The following is a 21,800-nucleotide window of genomic DNA, read 5'->3' as shown; positions in this document are numbered from 1 at the left end:
TGAATTGTGATAGAGAAGTATGAGGCTAGGACTTGTTTGTGCAAATCTTCATTTGGAAAAAAAAAATCTGTATTTATTTGAGTTTCAAGATTTAAAAAAACAAGTGAAGTTTTAAAATCCAGTTCAGTCAAAGGGTATGTGCATCTGCAATGTATTCTGTTTTTCTGTGGTTTATTGTAACTGTCTTTTATTATTAAATATGTATGTCTTCAAAGGAGTTTACCATGATTATTGGACTTAAATAAAAAAATATATATAATATAAACTTGGAGTCATTTTGTTTCCTTGATCTTTCATTTTTCATTCATTCATTCATTCATTCATTCATTCATTCATTCATTCATTCATTCATACATTCATTCATTCATTCATTCATTCATTCATTCATTTTGTTTTTGGCTTAGTCCCTTTAAAAATCTGGGGTCACCACAGCAGAATGAACTGCCAAGTTAACCAGCATATGTTTTACACAGCTGATGCTCTTCCAGCCGCAACTCTTCACTGGGAAACATCCATACACACTCATTCACACACACAGTCACACTATTGGCAATTTTTAGCTCACTGTGCAACATGCAAACTCCACACAGAAATGCCAACTGACCCAGCTGAGATTTGATGCTACCCACTGCACCACCACATCGCCACCTTTAACTTAATGTAATTTTATTTCATTTCATTTTATTTTAAATTTTATTTTATTTATTTATTTTTTAATTTAATTTAATTTAGTTTTATTCAATTTTATTTTTTATTTTATTTTAACATTTTTTATTTCTTTATTTTATTTAATTTTATTAAATTTTTATTGTAAATTTTATTTTATTTCATTTTAAATTTATTTTATTTTTTATTTTATTATTTTTTATTTTATTTTATTTTTAATTGATATTTAATTCAACTTTATATTATTTTATTTTATTTTATTTCAACCCATTTCAACCACCATAAATGTTCAACATAAACAATGCCCCACCATCTTCTCATCTCAGTTAAAAAAAATATCTAATTTATACTTGGAGTCATTCTGTTTTCTTGATCTTTAATTAAATTAAATTTTATTTTAAATCTATATTTTATTTTAAATTGTATTTTATTTTATTTTAATTTTAATTTTATTTTAATTTTAATTAAATTTTTTTATTTCATTTAAAATATATTTTATTCTATTTTTTTCATTTTATTTTATTTTTTTATTTAAAATGTATTTTATTTTATTTTATTTTATTTTATTTTATTTTATTTAATTACTGCATATAATCGTAGCACCCATTTATACGACAATAAACATTGAACATAAACTTAATGCACCACCATCATCTCTCCAGGCACCTGTTCTCCTTCTCTTACAGTGTGTGCTATTGTGTCACCAGCGATTACTGATTCCTACATCTGAAAGAACTAATAGCCCCTAATCAGCCTTGTATGCTAACACTAGCATTAGCACTGACGTTGGACCTCCCCCTCAAGCCGCTAAGAGCGAGTTTCCATTAACTGTCATGTATTGGGCAGACTGGCAGTAGCTGAATGTATGGGGTGGCGCAGTGCCAGCAGGTGTGATTGGCTTGTCCTCTCACATCAGTGTGAACAGGCATCCTCATCATGCGTGTGTGTGCCAGGGGAACCGTTTGCCATCTGCCGCTTCTCCTCCTGCAGACAAACAGCCAGCGTTCATGCCTGAAGCTCGGTGTGCTTCACTAGTTTGAAGAAGCCCACTTCAGGCCACTTGCCTTCAAAACCGTTCATTTTGATGTCCCTTGACTTTTAGAAAAGCCTTTCAAGCGCAAATGTGTTTGCTGTTGATGCTCTAAGAACTATTGGATGTGTTTTATGTAACATTACATGTAGATCAGGTATATCAAAGTATTACACACGTCCTGATTTCACAGAGTTAAGGCCTGTGCACACCAGGAAAACTTTGCTTGTGCTTCTTGCTGTTGTTTAATGACTCATGACTAAACTAAAGGTGCCTGTCAGGATTCTGTCACTTCTGTCTTGCATGTTTTGGTGGCAGTCCAGACACTAGTCCTGTCTTGTCTAGTATGTTGTGCTCGATTCAAGTTTTCTTAAGTCGAACACTTTTCCTGATTTCCTGTCTGTCTTCGTCTTTGCATGAGCGACATCTTGGAATGTTCTCCTGCTTGACACAGGAGCACGAGGTCTGGGCATGCTTGGTATGTGAGCTCTGAGCTATCACGATACGATACATCTTTTGGGAAAAGAACGATGTAGTGAGTAATGTTTCTTTTTTAATCATTCCAAGTTTGGATGTTAGAATGTATTAAATGAATAGGGAATAGTGGGGATAACTGGAATAGATAACACAACCAGGTTCTATGCTTCTAACTTCAGCTCTAGCGGTGTAGTTGCAAGTGTGCAAGTTTGCAATGCAGTTTGCGAATGTTCGTAGGATTGGAGGATATAGGAAACGCCAAATCAGCAAGCTATAATTGTGGTTACAAAACTTGCAACCTTAGTTAGCCAACAATCATTTTTAGAAACGCATGGCATGTGTTGATTTGTCTGTGCTGTTCTATTCCTAGCGCCTTTAAAGCTGTTGTGATGAGTCAGAAGGCATTGAATCCATTTGCAAGCTTTATTAAGAGCACACATACAAACAAATACAAAGGGGCAATCCAGGAGACAGAACGTGGGACAGGCAAAAGTTCAAAGGCAGGCAGATATCTTACTGGTCAGAATAACAGGCTGGAGATCAGGGGCAGGCAGATGTCTTTCGTAATCGTAGAACAAGCACAGGGTCAGAAACACAGATCAGTCCGAAGCAGGGAGTATGGAACGCTCAGAAATGACAGCCAGGCAAATCAAGACTTCGCAACGAACCGGCGCGTGAGTGTGGTATATATACACGAGAGCTGATGAGTTGCACCTGGACCGTAATCAGTGCCAGGTAGCAGGGCTTATGGGATTTTGAGTCCGTGAGTCGAATCAGAATTCTGGCGATGGTTCCCTCTGGTGGTGCACAAGAGGGTTGGCATCGCCCTCATTTACAACAGAACCCCCCTCCTGCGAGCGGCTCCTGAAGCGAGAAGGCACCTGACGCCGGGGTCTACCGCGCTGTCGGGGGGCTGGTTTCTCTGGGAACCTTTGATGAAACTCTTCCGTGAGAGTTGGGTCTAGAATATCTCTAGCATTCACCCAGGACCGTTCCTCTGGACCGTACCCTTCCCAGTCCACCAGATATTGGAGGGCGCCACCCCGACGTCGAGAGTCCAGCACTTCTCGAACGAGGTAAGCTTCCTCGCCCTCGATCATGACAGGTGGAGGGGTCCTGGTTTCCGATTCCTCCTCAACCGCCTCCTCTCGTGGACCACCAGCGGGTTTGAGTAATGACATGTGGAAAGTAGGAGAAATACGATAATGATTAGGCAAGGCTAAGCGAAAAGACACTGGAGTAATCTGGCGTACAATTTTGAATGGCCCTACATACCTGGGACTGAGTTTGCGGCAGGGCAATCTCAGACGAAGGTCTCGTGTCGACAACCACACCCACTGCCCCGGTTGATACGTGGGTCCCTGGCGTCGGTGACGGTTCGCCTGAATCTCTCTCCTCCTGACTGCCCTCATGAGATGTCTGTGAGCCTGGTTCCAGACATCCTCACTCCGCTGCAGCCAATCCGTGACAGCAGGTAACTCAGTGGGTTCTCCGGACCATGGAAACAGGGGTGGTTGGTAGCCAAGAATACATTTGAATGGCGTAATACCCGTGGCTGGCTTTATTAATGAATTTTGTGCATATTCTGCCCACATCAGATAGTGACTCCAGTCGTGCTGTTGCTGATGACAGTAGGAACGTAGAAATCGAATGACTTCTTGATTCATACGTTCAGTTTGGCCGTTGGATTGAGGATGGTACCCTGAGGTGAGACTAACATTAATATTTAGATTTTTACAGAGAGCGGACCATACCCGGGAAGTGAATTGGGATCCCCTGTCTGAGACGATATCATCAGGTAAGCCAAACATTCGAAATACATGATTGCACAGGGCTTCTGCGGTTTCAAAGGCAGAGGGCAATTTGGGCAACGGTATTAGGCGACAAGCCTTGGAGAAACGATCAACCACCGTGAGAATGACTGTGTTGTTCTGGGAAACAGGGAGATCCGTAATGAAGTCCACCGCTATATGGGACCAGGGCCGTTGCGGAACCGGTAGCGGTTGTAACAGGCCAGCAGGGGTTTGGTGAGATGCCTTCGTGCTTTGGCAAATTTTACATTTCTGAACATAATTAATTACATCCTTCGTGAGGGACGGCCACCAGAAACGGGCTTTGACTAACTCCAAAGTTGCAGTGATGCCTGGATGCCCCGAACTGGGAGTGTCATGAATATGGGTCAGTAATCTGGTACGTATGTTATTGGGTACAAAAATCAGGTGATTCGGACAGTCTACTGGAGGGTTGTTTTCTCGGTTGGCCTCTTGGATCTCGGTAAGTATGTCCCACTGTACTGGAGCCACTAGTAAGTTCGTAGGAATAATGGTTTCATCACTAATTGGGGTTTTATCCTCTGATAGCCTGGATAGTGCATCTGCCTTACTGTTTTTACTCCCTGGTCTATAGGTGACAATGAAGTCGAATCTGGTGAAGAACAAAGCCCAACAAGCTTGTCTGGGATTTAGACGTTTGGCTGAGCGAAGATATTCCAGATTCTTGTGGTCAGTTAATATGGTGAATTGCTGACTAGCCCCCTCCAGCCAGTGTCTCCATTCTTCCAGGGCTAATTTCATTGCCAGTAATTCGCGATTTCCCACATCATAGTTTCGTTCTGCGCTGGTCAATTTACGGGAGAAGAAGGCACATGGATACATTTTGGATGGTTGACCCTGACGTTGAGATAACACAGCACCGACTCCTGTGTTGGATGCATCCACTTCCACAATGAAAGGTAGGTCTGGGTTGGGATGACGGAGAATAGGAGCTGTGGTGAATTGAGTCTTCAGATCGCTAAATGCTTGGCGTGCTTCAGAGGACCAGGATAGTTTGTGGGAATTTCGTTTGGTCATGGCTGTTAATGGTGCGGCTATTGAACTAAAGCCTCTGATAAACCGTCTATAGAAGTTGGCAAAACCTAGAAATCGCTGCAACTCCTTGAGATTCTGGGGTAACGGCCATCGTTGAACTGCCTGTACCTTCGTATCATCCATGGTAATCCCTTCTGTACTGATGACGTATCCCAAAAAGGCGATCTGTGTCTGATGAAATTCACACTTCTCTAATTTGGCGTACAAACGATGTTGAATCATGCGTTGCAACACCATACGTACATGTTCAACATGTTCCTTCATCGTGTTTGAATATATGAGGATGTCGTCGATGTAAATGATGACCCAGCGATCCAGCATATCCCGAAAGACATCGTTCATAAAAGATTGGAACACGGATGGACAGTTTGACAGGCCGAAGGGCATTACCGTGTACTCATAGTGCCCCCTAGTGGTGGAAAATGCGGTCTTCCACTCGTCACCAGCACGGATTCTGACAAGGTTATATGCACTGCGAAGATCAAGCTTGATATAATATCTAGCCTTTCTTAATTGTTCCTGGGCAGGAGGTACGAGGGGTAATGGATAGCGGAATTTTACGGTGATTTCATTGAGCCCTCGGTAATCAATACAGGGACGTAAACTGCCATCTTTCTTCTTTACAAAGAAGAATCCAGCTGAAGCAGGAGATGTAGAAGGTCGGATGAAACCCTTGGCCAATTCCTCGTCGATATATTCAGACATTGCCTTGTGCTCAGGTTGTGACAGAGGGAATATTCGACCCGTTGGAGGACTTGAACCTGGAATTAACTCAATAGCACAATCACTTGGTCGATGTGGGGGAAGTTGAGTAGCTTTTTGTTTGCTAAAAGCTTCATGTAAGTCATGGTACTCAATGGGGATTAGTTCATCAACGAGTTCAGGTAACACATTGGTGGTTCGTAATGGAATTTTGTGAATGGGCTGGATGCACTGTTTCATGCATGACTCACTCCACTGCAATATCTGTCCGTCCCTCCAGGAGATATGAGGATCATGTCGCCTTAACCAGGGCAGTCCCAACACCAGTGGATGATTAACTGAATCAATAATGTAGAATTGCATTTCTTCAATGTGTAGAACACCAACTTGTAACTGTAGCTTATTCGTAATCATACGGATGCGTCCTTCACCCACAGGACGACCGTCTAGTGCTTCCACTGCAAGACAGGAATCATATGAGCTGAGAGATAGTTCGTGACAAATTTCTTAGATATAAAGTTTCCGGCAGATCCAGAGTCGACAAGAGCCGTAGTATTAATCATTCTTTTATCAAATTTAATAATCACAGGAATCAGTACACTGAAAAGTGAAGGAACATGGGAAGGACTCACCGATTGAACTGGTGTCTGAGGTCGTACGCTGCAGGTGGATTTCCTGTGCCCTGATTGACCGCAGTACAGGCATAGATGATTTTGCAATCGATGCATTCTTTCTTCATGGGTGAGACGGGTGAAACCCAGTTGCATGGGTTCATCAGGGGGCGTGTCACTTGAAACATGGAGCTGTGTGCGAGGATTTCTACGGCTGCGAATCAGATGATCAAGACGGATGGTAAGTTCAATGAGTTCGTTCAATTTCTTTCCTTCGTCACGGCAAGCCAATTCAGATTGTAGATTGGTATTCAGACCCCGTCTGAATAGTGTCTTCAGTGTATCCTCAACCCAGTTAGTTTGAGCGGCGAGAGTGCGAAATGACAGGGCGTATTCTGCAGCTGTGTTACGCCCCTGTGTAAGAGAAAGTAACTGCTCACCGGGGCTTCTCCCATCTGCTGGGTGCTCGAACACTTCCCGAAATTGCTTGAGAAAAGTTTCAAATGTGGGATAGTTACATTCCTCCTCCTTCCATATCGCTGTAGCCCATTCCAGCGCTTTCCCCGTTAACAGGTTGCATACAAAAGCCACCCGACTAGAATCAGTGGGATATAATGCAGGTTGTTGGTTAACAAATAGTTTGCATTGCAATAAGAAGCCTTTGCAGCGAGAAGGTGACCCATCAAACTTTTCAGGAAAAGCTAATCGGGGACTTACGGTAGCCGGAGCATTGGAGACATGCGTTGGTTGAGAAGCTGTCATGGTAGCAGGCGGGGTAACTGCAGAATTCGGATGACGGAGTTGCTGCATAGCTCTCACCAGTTCCTCCGTGAGAGAAGTTAGATGGGTGAGTTGTTGATGATGGGTGGCTAACTGAGTGGCTTGAGCGGAAAGTTCAGTCGAGACTTGTGCTAAAGCTGCTGGATTCTGTAGTGGCGAAGTCTTCTGTTGTGATGAGTCAGAAGGCATTGAATCCATTTGAAAGCTTTATTAAGAGCACACATACAAACAAATACAAAGGGGCAATCCAGGAGACAGAACGTGGGACAGGCAAAAGTTCAAAGGCAGGCAGATATCTTACTGGTCAGAATAACAGGCTGGAGATCAGGGGCAGGCAGATGTCTTTCGTAATCGTAGAACAAGCACAGGGTCAGAAACACAGATCAGTCCGAAGCAGGGAGTATGGAACGCTCAGAAATGACAGCCAGGCAAATCAAGACTTCGCAACGAACCGGAGCGTGAGTGTGGTATATATACACGAGAGCTGATGAGTTGCACCTGGACCGTAATCAGTGCCAGGTAGCAGGGCTTATGGGATTTTGAGTCCGTGAGTCGAATCAGAATTCTGGCGATGGTTCCCTCTGGTGGTGCACAAGAGGGTTGGCATCGCCCTCATTTACAACAAAAGCACATCACTGTGTGTTTACATTGTGGCCACGTGCTTCAGTGTTGTGTTTTGTATAAGCACGCACTTAATGGTTTCTCTCATTGCCTGCGTGTTTAGTCCTGTTTTACGTGAGCATATGGCTTGTGTTATTTCTTTGTGTCATGTGCTCTCCTGTACATGGTCTAGTCCTATCCTCTTTGTTAACCCATTTTTATTTTGTTATGTTCACGTGTTTTCTGTTAATTATTTCTCCTTTATTGTCTCCTTATGTCTGCTGTCCTTTGCCAGGTCGTTGTTGTGTATCACCTTGTTCTGTTGTGTTCAGCCTTGCTCTTCCCAGTCTAGTTTGTGATTGCCTTTTTGTTAATGTTTTCCCCCTCTAGGTTGTTTTTGTTTCTTTTTGATTTATTTCATCATTAATAAACCCTTTTAATTTGCTGCACTTGAATCCTCACTCCCTTTCCCTACACCTGAACGTGAGAGTGCCGAGTTGAGCGTGCACACCAATATGCAAAAAGCCAGACTTTTTTGTTTTTAGTGTAATGTGCCATGTTAAAAATGGTTGACCAATGGGATCGGCACTTTTGTTAACCTCCCTGGATTTGCTGAAGTTTGGTGCCACTAGTCGAGAGTCTTTTTGGATGAGTAACCTAGGCTTTAAGAGCTAATGAATAATATTGAGCATAAAATCTGACTTTTTACTTACTGTAATATTTGTCAAAGCTTTTTGACTGTCAATGAGTGCTGAAAAACTTAGTATTATTATTTTAGTATTACTAAAATAAGTATTTTTTATTAGTATTTTATTTAGTATTAGTATTAATAAAATTAGCACTAATCCATAGTGTAATCCAAAAGTAATCCCCGCCCTGGAATTCTGTTTGAAGTCAAAATTTATGTTTATTTTGTTAGTGCACATTACAGTTCTTTAGGTGAACTATTAATTCCTGCAAGTTTCTCTAAACCTTTAAATTCCCCCCCTCAAAAAAAAAAAAAAAAAAAAAAATGTTAACATTTTGGAAATCTTTAATCAAAGTATGACCATTTGCTTCCATGTCTAGGTGGTGGTTCTTCTCTGTTGACATCAGTTTTATGGCTTCAGCCAAAATATTCTTAACTACAACCTCATACTGTTAGATTGTTAAGAAGGAATGATATGCAAAAAGCCTCACCCTATTCTGAATATTCCATTTCAGTTGGTAGTACATCAACATACTGAATTAAAAGTCTCAACTTACTGTTCACACGGTCCATAATATGCTGATAAATCAAATAAACTGAAAAAAAAAACTCTTGTAACTGATGCCAGTTTACTGTAATACACATACTGTAAAGTTATTTTACAGTGTATTACTGTAAAAAAGTAATACAGCATTTATTATTTATTTATACATTTATACATTTATTTATTTATTTATTTATTTATTTATTTATTTATTTATTTATTTATTTATACATTACTTATTACCCATATACTCTTACATATACACACATACACTACAGCCAATTTAGCTTATTCAATTCACCTGTACCGCATGTCTTTGGGCTGTGGGGGAAACTGGAGCACCTGGAGGAAACCCACACGAACACAGGGAGAACATGCAAACTCCATACAGAAATGCCAACTGACCCAGCCGGGGCTCAAACCAGCGACCGTCTTGCTGTGAGGCAATCGTGCTACCTCCTGCGCCACTATGACACCCACTAATATAATTGATGATAGCATTATATTTTACATTTCACTTCACGTTTACAAAAAAAACATAACAGATAAAAATGCTGATTTACTGGTTTAGAAAGTCTTCTGAAAGATTAACCCCACCTTTAGTACACTTAAAAATATAAGATTTGTTATGTGGGTTACACACAAAAATATTGATTTATATGTGTAAAATACCAACGAACACTCTAGAAATCATACAAAACGTTATTACTTTATTTTAAATAGAAAAAGTCACACAATTAACTGTAAAATGTGACATTTTTTTAAACAGTTAAAAACTTATTTTTTTAATTCTAATAACAACAAATTGTTGTCTTAGACCAGGTTAGATTTTTAACAGTTTTAACTTTAAGTGAAAATCAGTATTTGATAAAAGTAGCAGATTACAGTTTGCTGTAAATTAACTGCAGTTATATAAACTGCCTATTATAGGTTTTCTACTGTACATTATGTTTTCATAAAAAAAAAATAGCAACAGTATTTTGCTGTTGGATTTTGATAATTTTTTAACAACAATTTGTTTACAATGCACCACTATTGCATTAGTAGTCTGGGCCACTGATACACAACAAGTCAGATCCATGCTTTCATATTGTTTGCCAGATTCTGACCCTACAGTCTGAATTTTGCAGGATAATTTGAGTCTCATCACACGAGGCAACCTTTTTTCCGGTCTTCTATTATTCAATGCATATTATAGCTCCATTTTTTTCTTTTTTTTTTTTTTTTTTTTTTTGCTGACAAGAGAAGCTTCTATGTATTCATTTTCTGCTGCTATAGCTCATCTGCTTCAAGCTTTCATGTGTTGTGTTTTTAGAAACGCCATTCCAAAGACTTTGGCTGCATCTTGTTAAAATGCAATTAAATCTGCAGTTCCTGAAATACTCAAATCAGGCCTTCTGGCATCAACAACCATGCCATGTTCAAAGTCGCCTTTCATATTCACTTTGAACTTTAGCTAATCATCTTGACCACATCAAAATGCCTAAATGCATTGAGTTGCTGCCATGTTTTTGGCTAATTAGATATTTGCATTCATCTATATGTCTATCCACACAGATTCAATTTCTGTAAGGGCTGTTAGTCATCAGTCGTGTGCTTTTGAAAAAGACAAACATTGACCAAATTTAAAATAAGACTGTTTATAAATCCATGTGTGATTTCCATGTCAATATAAAGGAGCATTTCCATATACAGTACATAAGTACATGCAAACATCAATGAACAATACTTTTGAGGCCTATAACCTGTATTGTGCTATAGTAACTGAAAATAGTAACTAGTTTATCAATTACTTACTCAAAATGTGCATTCCTGTTAAAAGTAATTTTTGAACTACTTTTCCAAAGAACATTTTTAATGCTCCCATTAATGCCTTTATAATGTCACTTCAGTGCTGCATGGAAAATATACTCATCAACTTCACAGTTTTAATTCATTTGCATTCTCACAACTAAAACACAAGACAGACTTAAACAAAAAGTACATTTTAAACACAAATTAGTTTAGTCAGACCAGCGGCACAAACATAAAAAATTAAATATTGGTGATAAATAAGGTGATAACCCAGCTGAATAATATACTCAAAAACAAAAAATGCAAAAACTAAAGTTGCTTCAGCATCATAAAAGTTGTTGTATTTAACCCTTAAACATGTTCTTTCACGGCTTGAATATGAAAATAGCAACAATATACAAAAAACACAAAACCTTTATGAAATAATTTTTTTTTTTTAAATAATCGGAATTATCATTCAGAATCAATGTGGTAAAACTCCAAAAACCAAAAAACTGCTATCATAGACAACCATAAATTATATGCATTTTAAACAAAACAAAAACATAACTTCTGCTCAAAAATAGAATACTGTATATGCACAATTTTCAAACCAACCACAAATTAAACGCAGTGTGTCAACAATTTATGTATAGTAGCTGTGTGTATTCAAAGTGCAAAATCCGCTGTTATGTAACAGCTATAAAATATATAAAACACTAGGAAAATAAATCACATTTTTCTGAGCAATACAACACTGTACATTTTAAATAACCTGTTATGAAACATAACATTTTTTTCTCTGTGTCTGCTAAACTAATTAATTTTGTTATACAGATAACAAATGTGTGCTTATTTATTTGAAATTACAAACATGTAGTATTAGTAATAATAATAGTAACGTTAACAGTCTCGGTTTCTCTAGCGCTTATTCGGTCTTTGCTTTCACGTGACTTTTGTCCAGTCTGGTGCCCAAGCGGCAACCTCCTGCTCTCCCTCGTTTAGCAAATACGAAACTAACTGAAACTGCAATTCATCGAAAATCTGCTAGTCCTGGCTCCATATAATGCAAATTTCTATTGAGCCCACTGTAAAAATGGCCAACTTTCCAGCAGAAAAAAAGGTGCTGGTACAGAAAACAATTTTGTTTTATATAGCTATTATTAACCTTCATGACAACTGTGAGGGTGTGAATTTTTTTAATTTTTTTATTACTCATTCATGTTAAGTTATATTAAGTCTGCATAATTAAGGGTGTGGCCACTTGAGTGACAGCTATAGGTCTCGCTGGTCGCTGTCACTTCGTCTCAGCTGATTCTGGCTGATTTGCTGCTGAACTCATATGCATTGTAGTTTTGTTTTATGTGGCTTCACATAGTCAGTTGCTTTTTGGAGTTATGTCTTACAATTATCAGATGATTTTCACATGCCCTCCATTTCCTAGGTAAGTGAAATTATATACCATCTCTATAAATGTATTTTTTTTATTCAAGATAATTTATCAATTATAATTTGATTTAGAACTTAAATGCACTGCAGAATCTTGCAGATTGATTAGCTGTAGACTAAAGAACAGTCATCTGAAACTTTGTCATACAGTGTTATGCCTGGATTTCATAGCCATGCATTTACTAACACAGACTATATTTTAAGTGTTTGAAAGTAATTTGCGTTTTCCTCCTGTAGAAAAACGTCATAAGAACAATGCTTAGTCGCTCTATGTATTAAAACAGTGTTTTTAAAAGTTTAAACACTTTATTGATATAGTGTACAACCTGGCACAAGTGGTCAGAACACAAACGACTCTGAGATAATGATGTATTAATAATTTCTTCCAAAGAAAAGCCTGTCTTAGCAAAATACTGGCACGCATCTGTGGCTCCACTCATGCTCCGTCTCTTTGCCCTTGTTTGATATCCCCCGGTTAGTGCGATGACGTGCAAACAAAATGGTGATGGATGGCTACGCCTACTTGTAGATTTTTTTGCATTTTTCAGAAACCTATCTATGACGTCACGGATAATACATCCATATCTTTTACAGTCTATGCTGGCGCCTCATACACAATGCATTGTCTTTATACGGTGGTTGGTTGGCATCCACCAATGCCACAATGCATTCCCGCTGTAAAAAGGAAGATGTGGGATAGATTGCAAAAGTAATTAACTTACCAAGTATTGGACAAATGCATCATATTGTATTGATAACAGAGTTACTATATTTAAAATTAGTTACTGCATTACAGCATTACTAGTAACACGTTATTGCCCAACACTGCCTATAACTGATCTAAAGTGACAGTTAAAATGGTACAAAAATGTTGAATTTGACACAAATGCTGTTATTTTGAATGTCTGTTCATTAAAGATCAAAAAGTCCTGGAAATCTGCTGTTTAATTAGAAAATTTGGATGATTTCTGAATAATAATTTAACAGTAATTATGCTAAAAATTGTGGTCTTTACTATCACTATAATATATTACATTTAAATGTATTCAAATATAATGAAATGTATTAAACATTGAGCATGCCAAGAACTATTTAAAAATCTTACATTTTAAACATTTTTATACCAAATATGCTGCTACAAATCACACAAAGCAATGAATAAAAATGTTTTACAAAAGAAGAAAATTTTTTTACAAAAACTTGATGATCAACATTTAAATTCAGGAGATTGAGCAATTTATTTAACTGAAAAACCAAATTGATTTTTAAATACTTGATTTCCATCTATAATAAAGTGTTGTCCTTCACTGCGGCTCCTGCAGAAGCCGAGGTTGACTTGTATGGATGACCTGGGCTTTTTCTTTGCTCTGGGTTTGTTTGCATGGCTCTGCGTGATTCCTGCACGTGTGTCTGTATTTGTGCTTGTCTGCTTGAGTCAGGTAGTGAATGTGTCTGAGGGCATTATGCTAAAGCTGGTCATGGCAAAGGGCACAGCAGAATTAGGTTGCTGGACTATACAGCAGCTTTGACCTTTTCAAGTGCTATTACACAGAAAGCAGGATCCCACTCAAGTCTGGGAGGAACACATCAGCCCAAAGGGTGTCCTCATTTTTTATACATATATATTTATTTAATATTTGTATTATTGCAAATCTTTTGTATTTTGTTCTAAAACTGCTTTTACCCTATCCAGTTAAAACTATGGAACTAAAGAAACTAATTGGGTAATGTTATTAAATTGATATTATTATTATTATTATTATTATTATTATTATTATTATTATTATTATTATAAAAATAGTATGTTTAAAAATGTGATAAAAAATTCGGTTAAGCAACACTTGGGAAATATTTATAATATTTGAAATTTAGGGCTAATAAAAACTTTTCATTTTACTAATATTTAGATATTAAAATTTACTTTAATGCCATCTATCAAAAGGGAAAAAATTACATAATAGTCTATAGATATCTAAGTGATTGTGATGAGAGCAATTTTCCAGTTTGTTTATATAATGTTTAGCGTCAAGCCCACCGAAAATAAATCAAATAAAAAATGGATTCTAATGTAAAGACACAAATGTATTAAGTGCGACAAATGTGCGTATTTTGGATTTGTTTCTTGCCATTTCATTTTTAAAGATATTTGCATATTTCTGTACATCCTGTGTAAGTAATTTGTAAGCGTTTAAGGCAACTAACATGCTCAGTGCTGGACTTTTGACCGGCTTTCAGCTGGTCAATTGCGCAGTCTATTTTAGTTCCCCAAAAAAGCAATGCGCCAACAATGTGCCTTAATATACCTTCTTTCAAGATTTGTGAACACACATGAGTTCACAAAGCAGCGCAAATGGATCTGCTATTTAAACAATGTGGCACAAAGCAGGAAAATTATGGTTGTGCTGATCTGAAAATAGCAACAAATCATGCCAAACACGTCTTGCGCAACTATTGTGCCAGGTGTATGTCTCCAACCCAGGCTCATTCTTGAAACATAGCCCCATAGACGTTTCTGGAGACCAAGAAATACGTCCCCGGAGGTACGTATTAGTGCAGTTTTTGTTTTAGCAGATCTGCAAGAGGCCTCTGTGCTAGCTTATTCGCGTCTGGAACGCCCCTCGCGAGCACGCGCCGTTCTAGCCCGCGCTGTTCTCGCATAAAAGGCTGCTGTCGAGCGACCGTCTGTCCGACTGACTGACTGACTGAGTGACTGAACGATTGACTGGGCGGCCGACCCAGCCACTTTCCTCCTCCTTCCCTAAACCCAAGCGACAATTTACAAAAGACGTCCAGAAAAGAAAAGCCCTTGTCCGATTTTGACATTTTTTTCGGATTTCACCGCATTTTTGCCCCATTTCGAACTCGTTCGCTTTATTTTTGGGATTCTGTTTTTAGTCTTACCTGATTTCTGGAACCGCTCTTCCCCGGACTCGAATCCAGTCATCGCTGCGGTCGGGTCATCCACCAACATAACACGGCAAGCCAGACAAACTGGTTGCGGCGAGAAAGCCCCCCACATGGAAAAGGTGAGCCGTCAGCTGGCGAGCACAAAAAGGAGCGACGTCACACCGCCTCAATGCGTTCGCTTGAAAAAACTAAATGCAGCCATACGTACCTCCGACCACGTCAATCGCGGTCTCCAAAAACGTCCGCGGGGCTATGTTTTGGGTTGAAAATCTCAGTAGTGACATACAAGAAAAAGCTTTTTTTTCTTTTTGCACTCAAAGAACCTGTCAATAAAAACAATCCATAAAACTTTATTTGTAGTTTGCAGTACCACTTCAGATTGTAAAATAAAAGTTCTTCACACTGAAAAAAAATAGTTCCTTGAAGAACCCTTCACTAAAGGTTTGGGTAAGCAATTGGACACTCCATCACTTTAAAATACCTCGCTTTGGAATCTTGACTTTTAAGACCGTATTAATGTCAGATTCTGCTGGTTTTCAAGAAATCATATGCCACTAATAATGTATGTAAGTGAACGTCTGCAAATGTCTTCTTTTAGGTGTCTGGTCTAATATTTGGTCTGGTATTGATCTCCGGTGTGTTTGTTCAGGTCTCCATGCTCATGCATTGAGCGTCTGGTTTCTTTTGTGCTGTATTTCTGAACTCCTCCATGCTGTGGATGAAGCTGGTCTCCAGCTAGGTGCTGTGATTAAACTAAGGGCTGCTAATGAACATCAAAGCAGATGCAACAGACCCAGTTTGATCCGCATCTGTGTTTAGGAAATAAAGAGGAGTTTGTGTTCTCTCTCTCTCTGTGTGAGTGTGTGTGTGTGTGTGTGTGTGTGTGTGTGTGTGTGTGTGTGTGTGTGTGTGTGTGTGTGTGTGTGTGCGTGCGTGCGTGCGTGCGTGCGTGTGTGTGTGTGCAGTTCATTCCCTGTTCTGCACTCTTTAATCTCTGATTTTCACTGTCTTTAACAAGCTCGTCCCCGCTGATCAACATAAATGAATCAAAGATAATGTTGTCTATAGGAGGAGCTTTGAAATAAACGTGATGGTGGCAAGAGGTGAGCTGTAATGGTTCGCTGCTGAAATCCTAATTACAGGACCAATTCCACTTACTTTTCAGACATGTGTTTGAATGCTAAATTGTGGTATTGATAATGAATATGCAAATGTACATAAATGTTGTTTAATTTGTTTGTTGTATTAAATGTTATGGTATTTTTAGTGTAGTGAAAGTATCTTGGTAATTAATATATATAAATATATATTTTTTCACTTAAATGTGTTACCATACCATACCATAGCATTTAAAGTGTTAAATGCTATGGTATATTTTAAATTATCTTATCTTTTTAATTAATATAAAATCAATTAATTGTATTTGATTATTAAAATTATATATTTTTGATGATTTTTTACTAAATATGATAATAATATTAATAATAATAATAATTGTCAGTTCATTTCGCTGTGGCGACACCTGGTTAATAAATTATTATATAATTATTATTATTATTATTATATACTTTAATAATTATTATTATTATTATCATCATTATTACTGTGTTTCATGCTGTAATTTGGTATTTTAGTTTGAGTATTAATTTATTTTATTATTTTAAGTTAGTATTTTAATTTTGTTTATTTCATTTTATATAAAAAATCTAGCATTGCAACAACAACAACAAAAAAGAATAAAGAAAAATAATATATTATTACAGATATTACAGAAAATGTATTCCCAATCTTCCTACATTTATTAATTTTTTGTTTCTTTATTTAATTAATTTAATTTAATTTAATTTTTAATTTTTTTTTGTTTTATTTTATTATATATATTAAATTTGTTTTATTTTTTATTTATTATTATTATTTTTTTTTTTTTTTGCTTGAATAGCCCACAAATCATCTTCATCTAAATTTATTTTAATTCATCACTGCTGCCCATATTAAAATCTCTTGTTCAGCCCATTATTTGTGACAATGCGTATTAATGAAGCATCTCTGGCAGGTGTTGTGAGGGGATAAAGCCGACGCAAAGAAAAGAGAGGCCTAAGCAGCAAGCCTTCCACATACAGCCAGAATCAAACAGCACCAATTAGTCCCAATCGCCTCAGAGAGAAAGACCACGTGTCCTTGAGGCGCAAGACTATCTGTCTGTGATCTCCCATGAAGCCTGTCCTGAACACAGCATAGTCCACCTTACACCTCTGCCTGGAAGAATGAAGTAATAAAGCTGGCTGGAAACTACAGTATGTTGTGTATAGGCTGCCATGCTTTTCTTCTTGTAGGAAGATGCAGAATTGTTTAATCTATGATATGATATGAATCATGAATGTCTACAGAAAATAACAGCAACATGTCTACAGAGAATATTTGTCAACATAATTTCAACCAGTTTAAGTAAAAACACTAGTACAAATACTTGACTGGGTTCATATCAGAGCAATTTGTAGGCCATTAAGAAAAACTTGTTCTGTCTTGCGTATTGTTTATTGTTTTGCTTTTTGCTTTTTGTTTTGTTTTGGTTTGTTTTGTTTTGGTTATTTTTGTTTTGTTTTGCTGTTTGTTTTGTTGTGTCTTTGTTTTGCTTTACTTTGCTTGTTTTTTTGTATCTTTGTTTTGTATTGTTTTGCTTTTTTGTTTTGTTTTATCTTTGTTTTGTTTTGTATTGTTTTGCTTTTCTGTTTTGTTTTGTTTTGTTTTTTCTTTGTTTTGGTTTTTTGCTTTGTTTTGTTGTGTCTTTGTTTTGTATTGTTTTGTTTTTTTGTTTTGTTTTGTTTTGTCTTTGTTTTGCTTGTTTGTTTTGTCTTTGTTTGTTTTTTGTTTTGTTTTGTTTTTTTTGTTTTGTCTTTGCTTTGTTTTTTTTTTTTTTTGTTTTTTTTGCTTTGGGGACAATTGTCAAGGGCGAGGCAGTGGTGCAGTAGGTAGTGCTGTCGCCTCACAGCAAGAAGGTCGCTGGGTCGCTGGTTCGAACCTCGGCTCAGTTGGTGTTTCTGTGTGGAGTCTGCATGTTTTCCCTGCCTTCGCGTGGGTTTCCTATGGGTGCTCCAGTTTCCCCCACAGTCCAAAGACATGCTGCAGGTGAATTGGGTTGGCTAAAATTGTCCGTAGTGTATGAGTGTGTGTGTTAATGTGTGTGTGGATGTTTCCCAGAGATGGGTTGCGGCTGGAAGGGCATCCGCTGTGTAAAAACTTACTGGATAAGTTGGCGGTTCATTCCACTGTGGCGACCCCAGATTAATAAAGGGACTAAGCCGACAAGAAAATGAGTGAATGAATGGACAATTGAAAAATGTATTTGTATTATATATTTGTAGCATTTATAATTTAATTATAATTTCTTGTTTTTAATCAGTTGATGTAAATGATAACAACTTTATTTTTGCTATTTTTGAAGTTTATTTTCTAAATAACAATTTTTAGCTCAACAAAACTATGAAAGCTGTAGGTTCAACTGAGCTGAGGACAAGGGGAATAGCAGGGTTTCTTGTATTTGATAGCTGATATTGAACCATTGTCCATAAAGCCATAATTTTGGTTAACATTACAATTTGTCATAGCACAGCCGTTTGATTGTCAATTTTCTTTTATTTTTAAGATGACTTAATTGTTTTTACATTATATATAGCACCTCATTGACTGGTATAAAAGAGATGATTGCTAGCACTGTTGATCAGCCTATCGTCAAAAGCTAAGATTGTCGACGGTTTAATGCTAGTTTGTTGCCACCACCAGATAAGCGTATTAACTCTATCCATCCCAAGAGCCACTGCTCTTTTCTAAATCTGTAATCTGTTTATTTTTGTATTAACAAACATTACCAGTACTTCCTGTGGCCAGTAATAATATCTCCTGGAATGTGAAAGGAAACCAGTCAATGCTAATATCATCTACTGAAAGCTGGTTAGCATAGAAGATTAGAGATTATGTGTAATTCAGCTCGTATTAAATTAGACAGAAATGCTCAATGATACTCTGTTTGAACCCAGTATGAGTTGAGATTCACACAAGCGTCTGAAATACTACTTTTAATCTTTAATCGGTGGAGTTAAATATGTATTGAATCTCCTCAGGCATAGCTGTAAAAGGAATAACAATGTGTATGTACACAGCAGATATTTCATGTTGTGCATTTTTCAAATGTCAAGGAATGCCTCATGTATGACGTCTACATCAATTTGATGATATAAACATCCAGGCTAAATATATTGCCCTATGTACATGTGGGATTTTCAAATGTCAGTATATTCATGGGTAAAAACTCATGAGGCAGTGTTAGATCTGTTGTTTATATAAGAATACTGTATGTGCTTAGTTGGTTGGTGCTGGTTATGGTTGAAGTTTTTTGCTATGTCCAGTTTACTTTGGAGGTCTGACTTATGTTTTTAGCTGCTCAGAAGGGGCATAAATGTGTTTACGCCTACCGTAGGACACTACGGGCCTTATCATACCCCAATTGCACCCCAAGGTGCAATACGTGTCTGGTGCAATTTGTTGCTATTTTTCAACCTTAATTTTCACGTTTTGCGCCACATTGTTTAAATAGCAAATCCATGTGCGACACTTTGTGAACTCATGGGTGTTCCTGTCTAAAAAGGAGGTGTGTTAAGTAGGGATGCAATGGTTCTCTGTAAAAAACATGTATCGTCCCATTGTTCTCCCATGGTTTGGTGTGCCTTGTGATCCGCGGTTCAGAATATGTATTATTAATATTGGTTTCTAAATAATAACAACTGCAACAACTGCCTTTGTACGCTTCCGATTACCTTTCCCATCCATTGCACGGTCAAAGACCTGTTCAATCACCTATTAGTATGTAAATCTGTTGTTGACATCACGTTTTTATGACAACTGGCATTCATAATGCAGTCTATTTTAGTTCCTCAAAATAGCAACGCACCAACAATGCGCCTTAACACACCTCCTTTATAGACCAGCACACCTATGAGTCCACAAATGGCGCAAATGAATTTGCTATTTAAACATTGTGGCGTAAAACGTGAAAATGACTGTTGCACTGGTCTGAAAAAAGCAACAAATCACACCAAACACGTCAGAGACTTATTGGAAAGGGTGTATTATAGGGCCCGTTTTCTTTATATATACATGGGCTAATCTGCCTACAAATTAAACATTTAAACATTGGATGAAATATATTGCAAACAACCTGAATTAAAAACTGTCTATGCAAAGACATTAAAATATCATCATCATGCATAAATAGGCATGATGTTTTCTTTACATTAGACAAAAAAGCCTAAGGCCAAATTTCGAACTTGTCAGGTGCATGAAAACAAACAAACAAAGAGAAAAAAAAAGTGCCTGCAGTGTCTTGCCTCAACAGAACAGGAATAATTTAGTCTGGCATGTCATTGTATCTTTACAGAATTTAGTCTGGCATTTATGTAGCATTGTATTTTTTACAGTGAATTTTAAGCATGCACAGACTTAGACAAAATGACAAAAATATAATATTGTGTGTCAAATAAGGATCCCTCAAGTGTAGAAATGGGTATTAATATTTTTAAAATTAATGCATAAATCATTTACATCTCTAAATAAAAGGTGTGTCTTTTATGTAAAATGGTCATTTGTAACACTTGTGCACATATACACTGTAAAATAATTCAGGGTTACACTCAATTCATTTATGTTGTCCCAACACAAATTGATCTAGCTAACTTAAAAATTTTAAATGAATTGAACATAACACAATTAAGTGGTTCCCAAAAAATCTCAAGATTTGTATTGTTTCAGCTCATTTTAAGTTAGTTTGAACAAGCAGCAAAATCATTTTTGACTGTATTCATTAAATACCAAGAGAACAAAGTGTCTGTATATAGACATCAGCTGAAAATCCCTTGAAAGCAATGCTACCCCTCATCAGAGTAAATAAACATTGCTGCTTTAGTCCCAACACTTACATTTCCAGATGAAGAAGATGAATCCAGGATGGAGCCAAACTAAGCCACTGAGATGCTCAATTGCTTTCAGAAAAAAAAAGAAAATAAAACAGCTAGAATCACCTGAACTGAATCCAATAAGAAATTAAAAGTAAAGATCTGAGTTCATAGTCACACAATAACTGTCAGCATTTAAAGACTCTGTTGAAACAGGGGTAAAAAACACAGTTGAGAAATGCATGCAGCGCCATGATCAAGAGGCACCTTGAATCCCTCATTCTTTTCTTCAAAGTATTACATGCATGTGAATAGCTTAATACATTCTCCTTGAGTCATTGTTATTACACAAAACAAATAATAAGGAATTTAGTTTCTTTGTATTATTTAACTTGAACGTGCATTGTTTAAATTTTTGGTCAACATTATGTCAATAGCTCCTTTACAAATATATTTACCAGGAAAAATAATGACATGTTCAATGCTCATTTTACCCACCATATAGTTATATCAGTATTTTATGAATAAATAAAACACAAATGAGCAATCTACTCATACAAATAGCTATTAATGTCAAATCCAGAGAATCAATAATAACCTAGAAGCATTCACTTATTTTCTTTCTTTTATTTCAAAGCAATAAAGGTAAAGCAAAAATGTTTTATTGATTTATTTCTGGCGCAGCCCTTTTGTGGAGACCTCCAAATTAACCAGTATTAGGTTTCATGTCGTTCGCTGTTAATAGAAGAACATTTCCATTA

General features: G+C 37.2%; 1 protein-coding gene across 1 annotated transcript in view; it reads right to left on the bottom strand.

Annotated features, from left to right (window-relative positions):
* Nucleotides 1-11,261, bottom strand: part of LOC141379117 (uncharacterized) — a 55,552-nt gene extending 44,291 nt beyond the window's left edge. Inside the window, exon 1 of the mRNA XM_073931787.1 lies at nt 11,070-11,261. The gene's annotated coding sequence lies outside the window, so the exon portion shown is untranslated. The remainder of the gene's footprint in view (nt 1-11,069) is intronic.
* Nucleotides 11,262-21,800: the final 10,539 nt, after the last annotated feature.

This window comes from Danio rerio, chromosome 19 (assembly GCF_049306965.1).
Source record: "Danio rerio strain Tuebingen ecotype United States chromosome 19, GRCz12tu, whole genome shotgun sequence".
NCBI lineage: Eukaryota > Metazoa > Chordata > Actinopteri > Cypriniformes > Danionidae > Danio > Danio rerio.
Note: the sequence above shows the minus strand (reverse complement) of the source record. Positions and strands in the feature narration are given on the sequence as shown.